The 16212-nt window shown below is 41.2% G+C and overlaps 1 long non-coding RNA gene across 1 annotated transcript in view; it reads left to right on the forward strand.

The window, feature by feature from the left end:
- LOC114841172 overlaps positions 1–16212 on the forward strand; it is a 150921-nt gene that overhangs the window by 115769 nt on the left and 18940 nt on the right. The window lies entirely within an intron of this gene.

The following is a 16212-nucleotide window of genomic DNA, read 5'->3' on the forward strand; positions in this document are numbered from 1 at the left end:
CTGCAGCAACTTTGCGGTATCAACGCTGGAAAATCCGATCGCTTCCAGTTTGTGCAACAGCTTGGTAATATTTCCTGTATCGTATTCTATAATTTTCGTTTGTGTGTCCATTATTTCCGGCAGATTGGGGAGTAGGGGGGAGGATGGAGGGATGAGGGCTACGGCATCGGATAGCTGGGGAAATTTCAGGTGAAATGAAAAAAAAATTGGCCGTTTTGGCCCAGTAGTTCGGGAGAAAATCCCAATTTTGTTTTTGTAGATCATTCCATCGATTTTGTAGATCATTTTCCAGTTTTTCGGCGGAATTGATGTTTTACGGGGCTAAATGGGGTGTTGTTCTTTGCATTGTGGGAAAATTTTTCACAAGATTGAAAAAAAAGTAGTGATTTTGGTACAATAGTTGTTGAGAAAATCCTGATTCCATTTTTATAGATCATCCATCGATCCCTGGATCAATTTTTTTTGGGCAACTCGGGTTCTATGGGGGCAGGATCGTTTTTCTTACATTACATTGGTGGGGAAATGCAACACTTTCGCCTCGATGATTTCGGATAAACTGAAAATTCTATTTTCATAGATCATTCATCGATCGCTAGATCATTTTCACATTTGTCGCTATAACTCGCGTCCTAAGAGTGCAAAAAGGATGATTTTTTTTTTGATTCGATATAAAATTTTCCCGTCTATGAAAATGCGCGAAATTCAAATGAGTTTGCTCAATACTTCCTTTACATACGAGCGCGCCAATTAATTAAAATATTCGTTTTGTCCGGAAAATTGTCAAAGTTGAGGAGAAAAATTTCAATAAAATTGAAAAACTCATTGGCAACTCCTGTCGATGACTATAAAAACAACTCTGTATATTCGCAAAGGTGAAAACCATGAGGGCTCCACTCGTGAACAAAATTAATTTACCGAACAAGTATCAAAGCGAATGCATTGAAAATTCAACGGATTGCTTTGACTATCGGTGTTCATACGTCGATACAGAGTGCTTGGAATGAGAAAAAAAGGGCGGGGGGGGGGAAATAACATTTTCTCCGCTTGGAAACTAAAGCAATTGAACGGCCCGGGAGAGGGAGGGGGGGGGNGCGAAAAAAATGGGGCTCGGAGGTTCGTGGAAAGTGTTGGCACGTATGGAGGCTCTATCGAGTGATCCATTGTTAAGAGTCCACTGGTAAAAGCTCCATTTTACTCACGCAGTTGGCACTGATTTTTCAGCCTTGATTAAACATTTTTTATGAAGCTCAGTGGCGGGCCATTTCCAAGGCTGTTGTCACACTAATGAATGGAATTACGAGTTACGGATCGTAAAGATGTTTATTTATAACCGGAAGGTTCGTGTTTTTTCCTCATTATTGACTGTTTTAAAGTAGTCATTGTCTTCATTGATTGAGGGAGAGAAATATTCAGTAAAAATTACGGAACAATTCACGTAATCCGCAATGGGGAATCGTTTTCCGGCAATTTTTATGGGAATGGAAGAGAAGAAATCTGAAATGTTCAGTGAATTTTCAGGTTCATCACCGAATAAAGTAGGAAATTGTCACGTAATTTTTCCCGAAGAAGTAAAACCTTTCAGAAACTTGGCGACTTATTGTGCCTCCAAAAATCAAAAATTCTTGAACGTTCAACAATTTTTATGAAACTGGTGAGTTATTTCTACGTTGCGTTCAGTAAAATTTCTCAATCGTTGGGGAAAAATTACGGAACGACTTGTTCCCACAGCGGTGAGTCATCAGACGGCTGGTTACTTTTTACGGAACAAATCGTTGAATTTACTTCGCTCGCAATTACGTTTCGAAACATAATTTTTATTGAATTTTTCTCTCCGTGTTACAGATGTCACTCATTGGAGATGATTTCACGACCGCTGTCTGACTTAACGAATTATTTTTGCCGTTTCTCCTTCAACTGCCTCTGAATTTTTAATTGAATTAAATTATTGGATTGAATTGTCGAACCAATCAATCGGCCTTTGCAAATGCCTCATCAATGAGTCACCGCAAAGACACGGACTCCCTTGTTCAAGGAACACTTGGGCAAGTGGTCTTTGACCGGCAACCGCAAGAGTACACAGTGGCTCTCTCGTAATTGGAATTTTCCTTTCTCCCTCCCGATTATATTTCCCTTCACTTTGGCTTTTTTAACCCAATGCCAAGCCGACCTTCTCGTCGCATTTTTAATTACACTTGTGGAAGCATGAAGTGGTCCCTACGGATAACGAAGCACTTGGAACGGTTGCACAAAGCCCCCGCTTCACTGTCGTCAGTTTAGACAGAATGTGAGAAAATAATACTGAAGATTTTTGTCCCTCTCTCCCTGGCAATTTATTCCACCCTCTTCTGATATCGAATGCCATTGAAGACTCGTCGAGGTTCTTTCGCGGGAATCACTTCATTAATTAATCTCTCCCTTGTAACAAGACACTTGGATGTCATCAAATCCTCGTCTCCGTGTTTGAAAGGGAAATGCGAGATTTTTCGCGTGGAAAATTCATCTCATGCGCAATTTTAATTACCAATTACATCGTGTGTTGATGCTCTTTCATTGTGTCCTTTTTCCTGTCAGATTCCGTTTTTTTTTTTTTAATTAATTGTTTATAATCATTCTCATCGCTAAACGCAATTACAAACGTCCCAATTCCTGTGCTCATTGAATAAGATTTTAATCGTAATTATAATTGAATTCTCTCTAGAACACACTTTAGAGTGTGAATTTCTGGAATTCAATGTTTGTTGATACTCTGGGAAAAGTGCGTGCCCACACTGTTATCAATTTTTAATTAGTTCGCACGGTAATTCAATTAATCTGTTGTTCATCTCATCAATATAATTTCGCGCTCAGAATATTGTCAGCTCGTGTTTCTCAGCACCAAATTAAAAATTAAAACTTCATTTGGAATATTGAGTCACAGCTTCTTTTTATTCACATCAAAAATTTTGTATTTGGATATTAATATTATTTGTTCAAAGCCGAAAAAACTATCATCATTTTCACTATATTGCATCCACATTCTCATAAAAATGTGAGATGATCTCATAATTCATAAATGCAATATTAAGAAAGTAGAATTATTCTATTTTCCTCTGAGCTAAATTATTTGGACAATTATGATTCCTTTATTCGTATTCATAAGATCAAATGAATTTTCGATTAATAATTATTCGAACGCCAATTAAAATACCAGAAAATTAAATTTTCTCATACATACGTAATTTCGCGAGTGTTCTTCCGCTCCTCTCCACCACCAACTCGGCCCCAGATGGTACCGCCGATTGGAGCCGATGGGTAATAAATTCAATTCAAGCTACTGTGCGACGTGCCTCCCGTCGAATTAACGGGTGTTCCCGTGTATGTTAGTCTGCAGGATCTCACCAGCTCTTTGGACTTGTCGTCTGTTAAAATCCAATGTGAATTAAAATCACTGTCTGCGGGATTCATTCCCGGGTAAATTGGGCACGCAGTGCAAACGTCAATTCTTAGGAAAAACGTGATGCGTTTGATGGGGAAAATTCAACTGAGGATTTTATTCGAGTGAATTACTGACTTTTCGACGGCATGAGAGAATCCGTTATTTTTTGCACTCTTTGCAAGAGGAATTTGCGAATTTATTGCGCCTGTTTTGAAGTTGCTGTGCAATAAATAATTCATAAAGCCGACTGGCTTTAATCATCTGTCATCATCAACACCATCAAAAATCAAATGATTAATCTCTCCAAATATTCTCCAACATAAATCACATCAACGCCATCTCCAATTGCGCTTCTGGAATTTCGTTATCCGGCTTTTTAAATTAAGAAAACAGCGTGTGTCGGGAAACATGCAGACAGAAAGAATTCAGTGAACGCTGTGCATACTGAATGTCTCCACTAGATTTCCATTCCCCTCCCTCCCCCCTCCCCCCTCGGCCGGTGGCACTGGATTATTTAGGTCGTCGTTGAGATATGCCCCGAGTGAAAATGGAGAGAATAAATTCAATTTTTTTTTCCCTCCTCCTTTGGAAGAACTCTCTATCCCTTTTCGCCAATAACATCAGTCTTATTTTTTAGGGCTGACGCGACACTGATTATTACCCCTTCTAATTAACAGACAAAAAAAAATTCAGTAGCGAAGTGGTAAAACGCTTCAAGTCGACTCATCTCCCAGTTGAGTTTTTGAGGAATATTTCCGAATCTAAGGGAGATGGCGAATTTTTCGTTATTACGTTTGTTGTAGCTCTCAATTGGCTCTATAAAAAAGGTTATAACAAAAATTTTGCTATCGCCCTTAGATTTCGAGATATTCATTGAAAACTGGCCATTAGTCAAAATTGACCTGAACCGTTTTATCATTTCACTACTGAATTAACTTCGTGATAATTCGGAGTTTGTAATGACCCCATCAAAAAGATTTACAAAATTTCCACTAAAATTAACAAAAAAAGTTGACCCGTCCTGCCCCAGGGGCAAAAAAAATTTGCAACATTAAAAAATCAAAATTTCAATTTTTAATCGCGAAAATAAACAACAAATTTTACATCATAATGGAATTTTAAACCATCACTGCTTTCTTATCTCTCACTACGTTTCATATGCATGAACTAAATTATAAGAGGCATTTCCTTTAAAATATCAGCGAAAAGACTGATGGTTTTTAAAAAGCAACCGACAGAGAATGAAAAAGGTAGAAAAAAGAATCAAGACAAAGAGTGAAAAAGAGGTAGAGGTTATAAAGGGTAGTGCAGGAGTAAAGGGCAAGTATGGAGTTTTGAAAAGTATAGTGAGGAAAGAGTGGAGCGCCGTGAACCGGAAAGCAATGTCAAAAGACAGACGAAGAGGAGAGTGAGAGAGAGAGAGAGAGAGAGAGAGAGAGAGAGAGAGAGAGAGGGGTGCATTGTGGTGGTGAAGTCACGCTTGAAACGCAGAACAATAACGTTATGTTGAGGAGCTTCTGACGGGCTTTCTGCGGTGGGGGGAAGAGGGTAATAAAGAACATTTGAGGTTTCTGTACGTTATAACGTTTTTGAGATCCTGGGAATACATGTAAAATTAGAGAAAACCGAAATCACGATTTTTTATGGAAATGAAGAGAGGAGAAAAATTTAATTATCCCATTTTTCGTGTTCTCGCGAGTGGTGTATGATGGGGGGAGGGTAGGGGGTTAGAGAGGGCTCGTTTGGAAGCTGGAAAAATTCCCCATCGAATGAAAAAAAAATTAACTGTTTTGCCCCAGTAGATCGGGAGAAAATCCTAAATCAATTTTCATAGATCATTTATCGATTTCTAGAGCATGTTCGCATTTCTCGCAGTAATTCCGGTTTTATGGGAGCAAAACGGATCTTTTTCTATTAATTAATTGAAAATTTGCCTGCCTGTAGCTCACATTTGATCCACAGAAATCCCTAAATCAATTGTTATTGATCATCTATCGATTCCTAGATCGTTTTCACATTTATCGGTGTAACTCGAGTTCTAGTGGGACAAAATGAATTTTTTTTTTTTGGTTCGATGCAAAATTTCTACGGCTATGCGATGGAACTTATTAAGGAGAAGTCCGAGACATATGTAGCCTCACAGAGACCCGAGATAGCAACAATTTTCTCCGATGAAATAAAGGATCGAGGAAAATTCGAAAATCCCGTGGCTAGAGTTGAGGTAATGGCACCAACGTATTGGAGAGACTCATTTTCACTGACAGAAAATGAAATTCAGGGAGTGAAGATCAAAATTTTTGCTGAAAATACAGATATCCGCCAATTCAAGTTACCCACCGGTATAATAATATCGATAATTCCATCGGAAAATTCAGCAGTTCACGTTATCCGAAAATTCAAGGGGGAATAGGTGCTAGTCGGACGTTGACTTTATATGCATGAAAATTTTCCCCTGGATAATCATGTCCGACCGCATGAATTTACACATTTCAGCAAATGTTGGCTTAACCGCAGGTGAAGTGGGTGGCCTGGAGGGATGGAGAACGAAAAGAGAAAGAGAATTTCAAGCGGGGGGGGGGAGGTGGGGGTACGTGATACGGGCATGTGCTACCAGAAAATCTAATAACCATCTCCCTCACACCCCCAGATACCATCCTCGCGGCGATTTGTGCACCAGTTATTATGAAATTTGGGAGAAATGTGACTCTGATAACTTTGAAAACATTATTCCCTTATTGGATGATATTTCGTCGGTTGGAATTCATTTTTTTTGGAATAGTTGCCTGAAATGTGCGCTTTTCGAAACTGTTTAGTGTGCGGAAAGCGGTTGTTTTCCGCACGGCGTGCGTAAAGTGAATTTCGAGGGCGTAAAGCGAAGCTTGAACTTTACGGAAATGGAACTGAAATTTACAATTCTCTTTGATTTTTCCCTGAAATTTTGAGTTTTTAATGACGAAACTCCCATTTTTTAATCACTGTCCATGAAATTTCATTTTTTTTCCAACAGTAGTAACACAATAAATTATTTCATCACTTGAGAATGAGAATTTACTTTACGCACGTTCGTGAACTTTACGCACGTCGTGCGGAAAACAAGCGCTTTGCGCACACTAAACCGTGTCGAAAAGTAAACTTTTGAGGCGGGTATCACAAAAAGTGTTTTTGACCCTCGGGAGGGTGGCACTCGCTACTCAAAAAAAAATCACCCGCAAAAAAATACAACACAATCATTTTCTCAAAGATTTCCTGGATGCAAAAAAAAAATGCATGAACTTTTCCATTGTGCACTGCAGTTAAGCCAATTAGGGGCGTGTACTTTTTTTTATCTCAACTCGCTGGAGTGTAGGTGTTTGGCTTCCATTCCACTCGTTGTCGGTCGGAGAAGACGAAGTACAATGGAATGAAACTCGTTCCCCGAGACCCCTGAACTTCCTTCCACCCAATCCCCCCCCCCCCGGCCTCTCCGGACTACGAAGAAGATTCCACNGGACTACGAAGAAGATTCCACTCGCTGAAGTGGCTCCTTTGGACCACCAACCGTACACCCGTATCTCAATTCTTCACTGCGGAACGATAACGATAACGGCGGAAACTATCCTCGGCACTTCAATAATTTTTTTCCAATTTTTTTTACATAAATTCAAACTTCAAAGAAAGTTATCACCGGAAACTGGATTGGGGTGACAAATAACCCCATTCTATTGATCGAAAAATTTCTCCATGGAATTATAAAAATGCCAGGTTTTTTTAATCTCGAAGAAAATTATCAATTAAATTTCACATTTTTATTTTAAAAAATAGTGATCATTAATTAAACAAAGTCTCGTTTTTATCAACTTTTTGGGAGTTCGATTAATCCTGATTCGACAAAAAAATAATACCCCCACATAGTAATCTCATAAGGTTTCAGTGCGAATGTTACCACAGAGTGTGTTTTGGCACACGCCAGCGTGGAAAATCCAACGAGGGATCAATTGAGATGAAAAACGAAGGGGGAAATTCCCCCCGGGGCTCACGGTATTTGTGTGCTACCGCTACCGGCCTGTGGCTGCCACATGTAATCGCAGATAAAAGGTACATTTTTCACCCCCATAATTCGTTATCTAAACACTGAATCAATGTTCAAAAAGCAAAAAAAAAAACCGGCCCGTTTTGCCCCGATGCATCGCGATAAGAATAACAACAACATTTGAGTTTTGAAAATTGCGGTAGTGGCTCGCGCCAAGTCAACGCCTGGACAGCTGTCCCAACCGGCTCGTCCGGTGAATGTTCCCTCCCATGCCCCCCCCACCCAATTATTCAAACCTTCTTGCTCCCATAGACATGCGATATCTCGCCCGCAACCTGTTTTACCGACTCCCCAAGCACCCGAGAGTAATTACCATCCGAGTAACCTAACCTCCTTCTTGCCTCAAAGACGAATGGCACAACTCTCCAAACTTTCCCGAAAATAACTGATACCCTTTTTACCGGGTTTCATCATCGCTCCCCGTTGGTACGAAAGTACGTCCTCCATTGGAGCTAGTATACTCCAATGTTACCAGTGCCTGCCGCCACTCTCGAGTTACGTACGGATGTGGCCTGTTACAATGTGTACAGGAGCTTTCTCGTGGTACACCAAAATTTATGGCTCTCACTAATACAAACGCCCCCCCCCCCCCCCCCCCCCCCCCCCCCCCCCCCCCCCCCCCCCCCCCCCCCCCCCCCCCCCCCCCCCCCCCCCCCCCCCCCCCCCCCCCCCCCCCCCCCCCCCCCCCCCCCCCCCCCCCCCCCCCCCCCCCCCCCCCCCCCCCCCCCCCCCCCCCCCCCCCCCCCCCCCCCCCCCCCCCCCCCCCCCCCCCCCCCCCCCCCCCCCCCCCCCCCCCCCCCCCCCCCCCCCCCCCCCCCCCCCCCCCCCCCCCCCCCCCCCCCCCCCCCCCCCCCCCCCCCCCCCCCCCCCCCCCCCCCCCCCCCCCCCCCCCCCCCCCCCCCCCCCCCCCCCCCCCCCCCCCCCCCCCCCCCCCCCCCCCCNATGCTCACGGGACAACGGATATGGGTTTATGTGTAACATACTCTCCCTGTGCGCTCGAATTAGATTCTCCTGGTCTATGGTCAAATTATATTTGAACGGATGATAGGCTAGATTTGGATGGGCATTGAAGGGAATGTATTATCTATTCTCTCTCTTTGCCTGACAGATTGAATTGTTATTTATTCAATTCTGTTTAAGACTCCAAATGATTTTTAAAAAATAGAAATCGTCATTCAATCTTATTTTCTACCTGAATTTAAGCCGTGACTCGAAGCCTGAATTTGAGTCGCGACCTGAATTTAAGCCGTGGCTTCAGGTCGCGAATTAAATTCAGGCGGTGACTTAAATGCAAAATGCCTGAATTTAAGACGTGGCTTAAATTCCAGGACGTGATTTGAATTCAGGCTCTGAGTCGCATTCAGGACACCTGAATTTAAGTCATAGCTTGAATTCAGGTGCCGCGGTCGATGTAATAGCTCACGCGACCTGAAATTTAAGTTTGGTATAAATTCAGCCTACGGCTTAAATCCAGGCAGCTACCTGGATTGCCATACTTACTTGAATTTAAGCCATGTGTCAAATTGAGGAGACCTAAATTTAAATCACGTCTTAAAAATGAGTGACCTGAATTTAAACCATGACGTAAATTCCGATTACTTAAATTTAATTTATTACTTGATTTCAGGTCGCCGCCTTGACTCAGATAGCTATCTTTATTTAAGTCATAACCTAAATTTAAGTCGCTACCTGAATTTCATCAGTTACCTGAATTTAAGCCGCTACCTGAATTTAAGTCGTGTCTTAAATAGTCTAAATTCAGGTATCGTCGGAGTTTCCATTTCATATGTAGACATTTCTGTCGTCCCCAACCATCTGATCGTCATCAAATAGATGAAAAAATCAAGAGTCATCTGCTGCAGATGAAACCACTCAATTTCTGAAAAAAAAAGCCCCAATCCATTTCGCCGCATTATTTTTAGAGTTCCATCAGAAAAAAGATTGGCTGGAGAGAACTTTTTCAACCATCACCTGAAAATTGTTGCCCCAAATATCGGCTGGGGTCATTTCTGACCCCCTACAACGATATCGTGAGAAACTAATGAAACTGGAGTGGTGAAATTGACGATAATGAAAGCTCAATGTTACCACTGTTACAATCCCACCGAAACTTTTTCAATTTTTACGGTTACAGTAGTTAATCCAGGGATTGAGAGTGCGCTAGAGGCCATCAAGGCACTCTGGCTCTCAACTCACCTCTTCAAACTTTATATTTTTCATTCAATCAATAAAGTAGCTAGGAGAGTGTAAGTATAAATGTTTTATATACAGTTTTTTTTCCCTCTGGTCTTAATGGACTCCAAGTTTTTGATAAGAACCATCGGCGAAGCTAGCCAGATGGTTGATCGTACTACCGTAAAATGTTAAAATACCCCTCAAGGGCCATAGTTTCAGGAATATTTCGAGAATATTTCTACTCTTTCGAGATTAACCCGAGAGTTAGCTTGAACTGGCGCTTTCGGTATAGAATCACTTTCGTGATGATTATAATCTACAGTTTCAGGGTAATTTCCGTACATTTTGACATTCACTAAGCGTATTATGGGATTATGAGGAGCAGGGATGATAGGATGTAGTAGGAAACGGTGAATTGCGGAGTTATGAGTGTAATCCGGAGCGCGTAACACATGTCCGCGAATTAATTCTTATTCATTCATTAGTGAATATCGCGGGAGGGGATGGGGGTGCGGGGTCGAAAGTGGTCTCATCGGAGAGCAAGGGAAATTTCCGATGCCATGAAAAAAAAAGAAAGCCCTATTGTTCGGCTAGTTCAATGAATATATCGGAGGAAAAATCACATTTTTCAAAACGCGGTAGTGACATGCGCCAAGTGCACCCCTGAATTTCTTCTCTTTCTTGGTTCAGAGAATGCACAAATGGGTGTAAGACATTGTAATAATAGTCAGTGATACCCCAGGAGCATCTAACATCCCCCAAACTACCCACTCAAGCCCCCCCCCCCTCCCCAAAATGGCGTCCCAGAAGACAAGTTGTTCCGTTATCTCGGACGATTGGTAGACTTGGCAATAGCCACTTTGCGCCGTGTGCCAATGGGACTCGGGGAATTTCCTAACCAATATTCTCAACACACCACCCTCTTGGATTATCATTGTTAGCATCAAGGACCCGGGGCTCCTCACACAGAGGCGAATGCAAACGCCTCAGCCCCTGATAAATGACACGTCTTCTCTCATCCGAGAAAAAAAAACCGCAAGCGGCAATTTTAAAAAGCCGGGATCAGGCTTGTTATTGGTGACACAATGAAGTGTCACGGCTGCCCCCCGCCTCAAAAAAAAAAAAAAAACCCCGAGAAATCCTCAAACGGGTTCTCCCGGTGGAAGCGATGAACCCCAGGAACACGATTGCCTTTCATTCCCGCAATAAAACCAACTCGATAAATTCATCCGACACCCAAAGGCGAAAATCCTCACGGGCGATGTTGTACCAACGGCAGCTTTGTTGATGGGGTGGGGGGTAGTATGAGCCTCAGGTTTCCCTGAATTAGATGGTGAAAAGCGGAATAGGACAATGAGACTTTGGTACAACAATGGAGGTCATGAAACAATGGTAATTGTTTTGGTTTGTGGGAATAAGAAATATATTCCCGTATTTTTGTTAATTACAATCATAACGGGGTGACCCAACAATAATAATTAAAAAAATTTTTTTAATCTATATCAATTTATAAAAATTAACATTTTTTTGAAATCTTCGATGGAAAAAAATTAAAATCATTATTATTATTATTATTATTGTTATCATTTTCATGATTAGAAAAAATTTTTAAAAAAATTTTTTTCAACACCAAATATTTTTTGTAAAATAGTGGGGCAAAATGAATTAATTTCGCGGCTAAACGATGCCGCCACCCCCTTCCCCCATCTGTCCTCTCTATCCCCTCAAAAGAGTCATATGTATTTGGAAATAACAATTTTTTAAAAGTTTCTCCTTAAATCTCAATAATCTAACGTGCAATTATCATTAACATCGCCAACAAAGAGGTTAGGTTGATCCACAGTTGACCCCAACGCACCAGAATAAATGAGAAGCGGTTAAAACCATTCCAAAGTTTAAGTACAATGTATCCTGTCGACTGCCAGAGGGGGGTCAGCCATTAAATATCTCGGTAATGTCGGCCATTTTGTTGTCTACCTTCCTTTTGTCCGCCATTCTATTCACTTCACTTTTATTTCTTGAGCACAAGATTTTCGATGGGTTCAGTCTCTCAGGTCAGAATCCCCAAGGTTTATGCTCCCGTGCTGGAGACTGGGGAGGGGGGAGGGGGGTGGGATAATGACTCTGTTGATATCGAGTAAAATACGGGGCTGCAATGTGCTTTTACAACTTTCATCCACTCCCAGTGTAGCAATAAGTTCTAACAACGTTTACTCGCAGTGGTTTTGTGCTGGAATGTTGATGTTTATTCGGTGATCAGGGACACGGTGTTGTTAAGGATGAGATGTATGGCTCTAAATAATGAAATGTCTCTAACTAATGAATGTCTCTACCGCATGTTTCCAAAATAAATTCTCTTGGATGCTTCCCAGGCAGTTGTGGAGCAAGGTAGGTCCAACGGGATATTTTTGGAGGTTCTATTTTAGGCAGGTGAACAGACAGGAACTTGCGCGAGTCTCTACCGCGTTTTCCTTTTCAGATTTTTTTTAATTCTTCCGAGGATTTCCTTGGAATAATTTATATCAGCAGATGGAGGAAATAATTCCTGACAAAGTTCGACGAATAAAAGAAAAAAATTATCGATTCTGGTGTAGCGACTAGACGCGTACTTGGCGCAAGCCTCTACCGCGTTTTCCTTTTCCGATTTTTTTCAATTCTTCCGAGGATTTTTCTGGAATAATTTATATCAGCAGATGGAGGAAATAATTCCTGACAAAGTTCGACGAATAAAAGAAAAAAATTATCGATTCTGGTGTAGTGACTAGACGCGTACTTGGCGCAAGCCTCTACCGCGTTTTCCTTTTCCGATTTTTTTTCTGTTGTTCCGAGGATTTCTCTGGAATAATTTACATCAGCAGATGATGGAAATAATTCCGGACAAGGTTCGACGAATAAAAGAAAAAAATTATCGATTCTGGTGCAGCGACTAGACGCGTACTTAGCGCAAGCCTCTACCGTCTTTTCCTTTTCCGATTTTTTTTTAGTTTCTCGGAGGAAAAATATGTTTGACTTCTATCGCCACTCCGAAGAACCCAGTCATCGAAGTTGATATCAATTTTCCCCTAAGAGGATTGTTAATTCAAAGAGAATAGTAAATTAAATTTGGAATTTCATGCAATATTTCAAGCCCTCAAAGAGCTTTAGATCCTCTTAAAAAAATCCCATACCCACACGACAACCGAAAATGTATCCCATTGTCCCATCCAGTAGAGAAATCCCTGAGGGTTGGTTTCCATCTTTTGAAAAAACTACAAAAGCCAACGCATTCTCTGTTTAATGGCTTTTGTTCCTCTCAAAAGATGGCTTCTCACTGCCAGAATAATGTATACACCACCGAAAGTGTAGGTGAAAAATCCACGCGACATCGGTAGATGAAAAGCGAACGAACTCCACTTTTTACGTCAGTGGGCGAGCAAAAAAGGATGAAAAACCGCGGCGCGGGGGGGGCGGGAAGTGTGGGGAAAAGTGGAGGGCCCTGCCGATGGAAAAAGTGGACGGTAAAAGTACCTCAACTCTTCCGGCATTGGATGCAAGGGACAAAAAAAGAAGACATAAAAGCGTGTAATGCAGACTAAGAGTTATACTTGGGCTGAATGAAGGGTGAATGAACTTACCTGGAGCTTAACGTGGGATTTTTAACCATCAAAATCGTAACATGCACCATTTACCTGATCATATGATTATCGTACGGTAATTCGCGCTCTTATTGCGCCTCGGAGGGCAGAAATGTCTTGTTTCTGATGAGAAAAGTGTATGTACCATCGGGTTTAGGCATTCGAAGTGAATAAATACGAATGGCTTTTCGTTTTTTTTTTAAGGTCTTATTTTTATGGATCAGTTTGGATACACAGGAGCTTAAAAATCTTGAATGTCAATTTGCGGAACGATGTCGGATTTGTATAGCTTCAAAACGAAAAATGTTTTTTTAATGAAGTCATGCAAATGGATTATTTTTATTATAAAAAATAAATGAGTTGAGAGAAAAAAAAGCACATTTTGCCATTTTTACTCTTTTCATTATTGTTTTTGGTTGTTCACCAGCTTTTTATTGAATTGTCTGACGGCCTGTGGAGCGCGAAAAACAATTTCATCGATACTTTTACTGTTAATTGAAATTAATTCGATGGAGTTTTTTAATTAAGAAATTTGACATAAACAATTTTTTCCGGATTTTTAAATGTTTTTTATTGAACTCCCCAGGGCTGATGGCTTCGTCGGGGGGCGGTGGGAGGAACCCGATGCAAATGGATGCGGACAATTCACCCCGCGATATTTTCCATTTTTCCCAGAATTTTTTGTTCTACTTTTTTTTCAATTTTTTGGGGTTTTTATTCTCTTCTGACACTCTGCGATCATCACACCATCGATTCCCCCGAGTTCTCCTCCATTTACAGCTGTTGGAGGACTTCATACTTCAACGGATGTGCTCAGATATGCATGAAGTACCCAGACAATGTGCTTTTCATTTTTATTTTATTTTTTCCGTCGATGGCATTCTTTTTCGCCACTAACTTTCATGTTTTCACTCCTCGCACTCCTTTCACAAGTTGAAATCAATGTTCGAACGCTTGTGCGTAACAGAAGTTCGTAAATTTCGCTGGAAAATAATTTTTTCGAACGAGAATTTCATTTCCAGTGAATTCAAACCTCAGAATTATTTTTTTTCTCTTCGATCAATTTGATAAAACAACATTTTTTCATCATTTTTTTTCCGGTGTCCGCAATTTCAATTGAGAACTAAAATTTAATCTGGATTATTCGAGCGCCCGAATTCCCCCAAATTTAATGAAAAACCAAATCGATGAAATATTTTGTTAATCGAGGAATGAAAAATTCTGGGTATTACGTAATATTGAAATGCCTATTCCCGGATTCGGCACACGGGGCCGAGAGTTTTCGAGACGTCGCGGTGGCCCTAGCCCTTTATTCCACCCCTCCGCCCTTCCCCGGTCGCCCACCCGCCGCCCATTGAGCTTCCAAAAAGTTTCAACTGGGATAACGCCGTTGAGCCACGCGAGCCATGTCATGCCCTGCACCACGTTTAACCGTGGGATGGTTGTAACTTTTCACGTTGGGTGCATCACTAATTCACCCGAAAAGTTTATATCCCTCGTGTAGAATACTTGAAACTGCGGACAACTGTGACATTTTCGGGAAAATAGAATAATCAGACTATAAATTTCAATTTTTTTTTTAAATTTTCATTATCGGAATTTTGAATAATTGGGGTCGATGAAAACGCCATTGCCTAGATCGCAAAAGTCTCATGCATATAAAAAAGTAAACCCGTTTTGCCCCGATAAATAATAATTTAAAAAAATGAAAATTCGAAAAACAGATTTTTTGCAATTCGAAATTTTAAAAAAATTTAACTTTTGTGTTATTGTAAATTATAACTTCATAAAATATGTAATATTTTATATTATATATAAAATATATAATATTCTTGAATCAAGTATACAATATACTCGATTCGAGTATAAAATATAATTGATTCATGTATATTTTATACTCAATTCAAGTTTTTTTTCCGTGTATCATTAGTTACAATACATTATTGTTGTAAAAAAAATTTTGCGGAGTGCTATTGCAGATATGTTTCTTTGGCTTGTGAAGATGTAAAACTGTGACAGTAGCATCAATCAAGTATTCTATTCTAATTTCACAAAAAATTATCAAGTTTGTGTCGGGGCAGAGCGGATCGTCTTTTTGGAATGGATTAATTTTTAATCCCATGGCATTTCGAATGACACTTTGGTACTCGATAAAAAATAATTGATCACATCGTTATTTTTATTCGCGAATGCACTCTATTGTTGCGGGCTGAATTGATGGGCGCAACTACTTGTGAATATCCAACCGACACCACCTGTGAATGGCGAATGCAGTGAAGTAGTGTAAAAATTTGTCACCGATGATGGCATTTATGGGTTGCTCCATGTATCATCCATCGGGAGGAGATAATTTCACGACAGATGTTCGACTGAGTTTATAAATTACTAACTTCAACAATGGACGAGTCATTTCAATTATTTGGAACTAAGGGACTCCGCCCCCTGCTCGCTCCGCTCGCCAATCCGGGGGGGGGNTCACATCGTTATTTTTATTCGCGAATGCACTCTATTGTTGCGGGCTGAATTGATGGGCGCAACTACTTGTGAATATCCAACCGACACCACCTGTGAATGGCGAATGCAGTGAAGTAGTGTAAAAATTTGTCACCGATGATGGCATTTATGGGTTGCTCCATGTATCATCCATCGGGAGGAGATAATTTCACGACAGATGTTCGACTGAGTTTATAAATTACTAACTTCAACAATGGACGAGTCATTTCAATTATTTGGAACTAAGGGACTCCGCCCCCTGGTCGCTCCGCTCGCCAATCCGGGGGGGGGGCTTAGCCGCCTCCCGCTCGCTTCGCTCGCTCCCCCCTTCCCCCCATCCGTGTGACCGCAGCGGTGTGACCGTACCCATAAATATCTTCCATATGAGCACCCCCTCATGTAAACATCCCTTATAAATACAGGCACCTCCCCATAGAGGAATCCCC

Source organism: Diachasma alloeum, unplaced genomic scaffold, assembly GCF_001412515.2.
Source record: "Diachasma alloeum isolate Michigan unplaced genomic scaffold, Dall2.0 Dall_scaffold_00219, whole genome shotgun sequence".
NCBI classification, from domain to species: Eukaryota; Metazoa; Arthropoda; class Insecta; order Hymenoptera; family Braconidae; genus Diachasma; species Diachasma alloeum.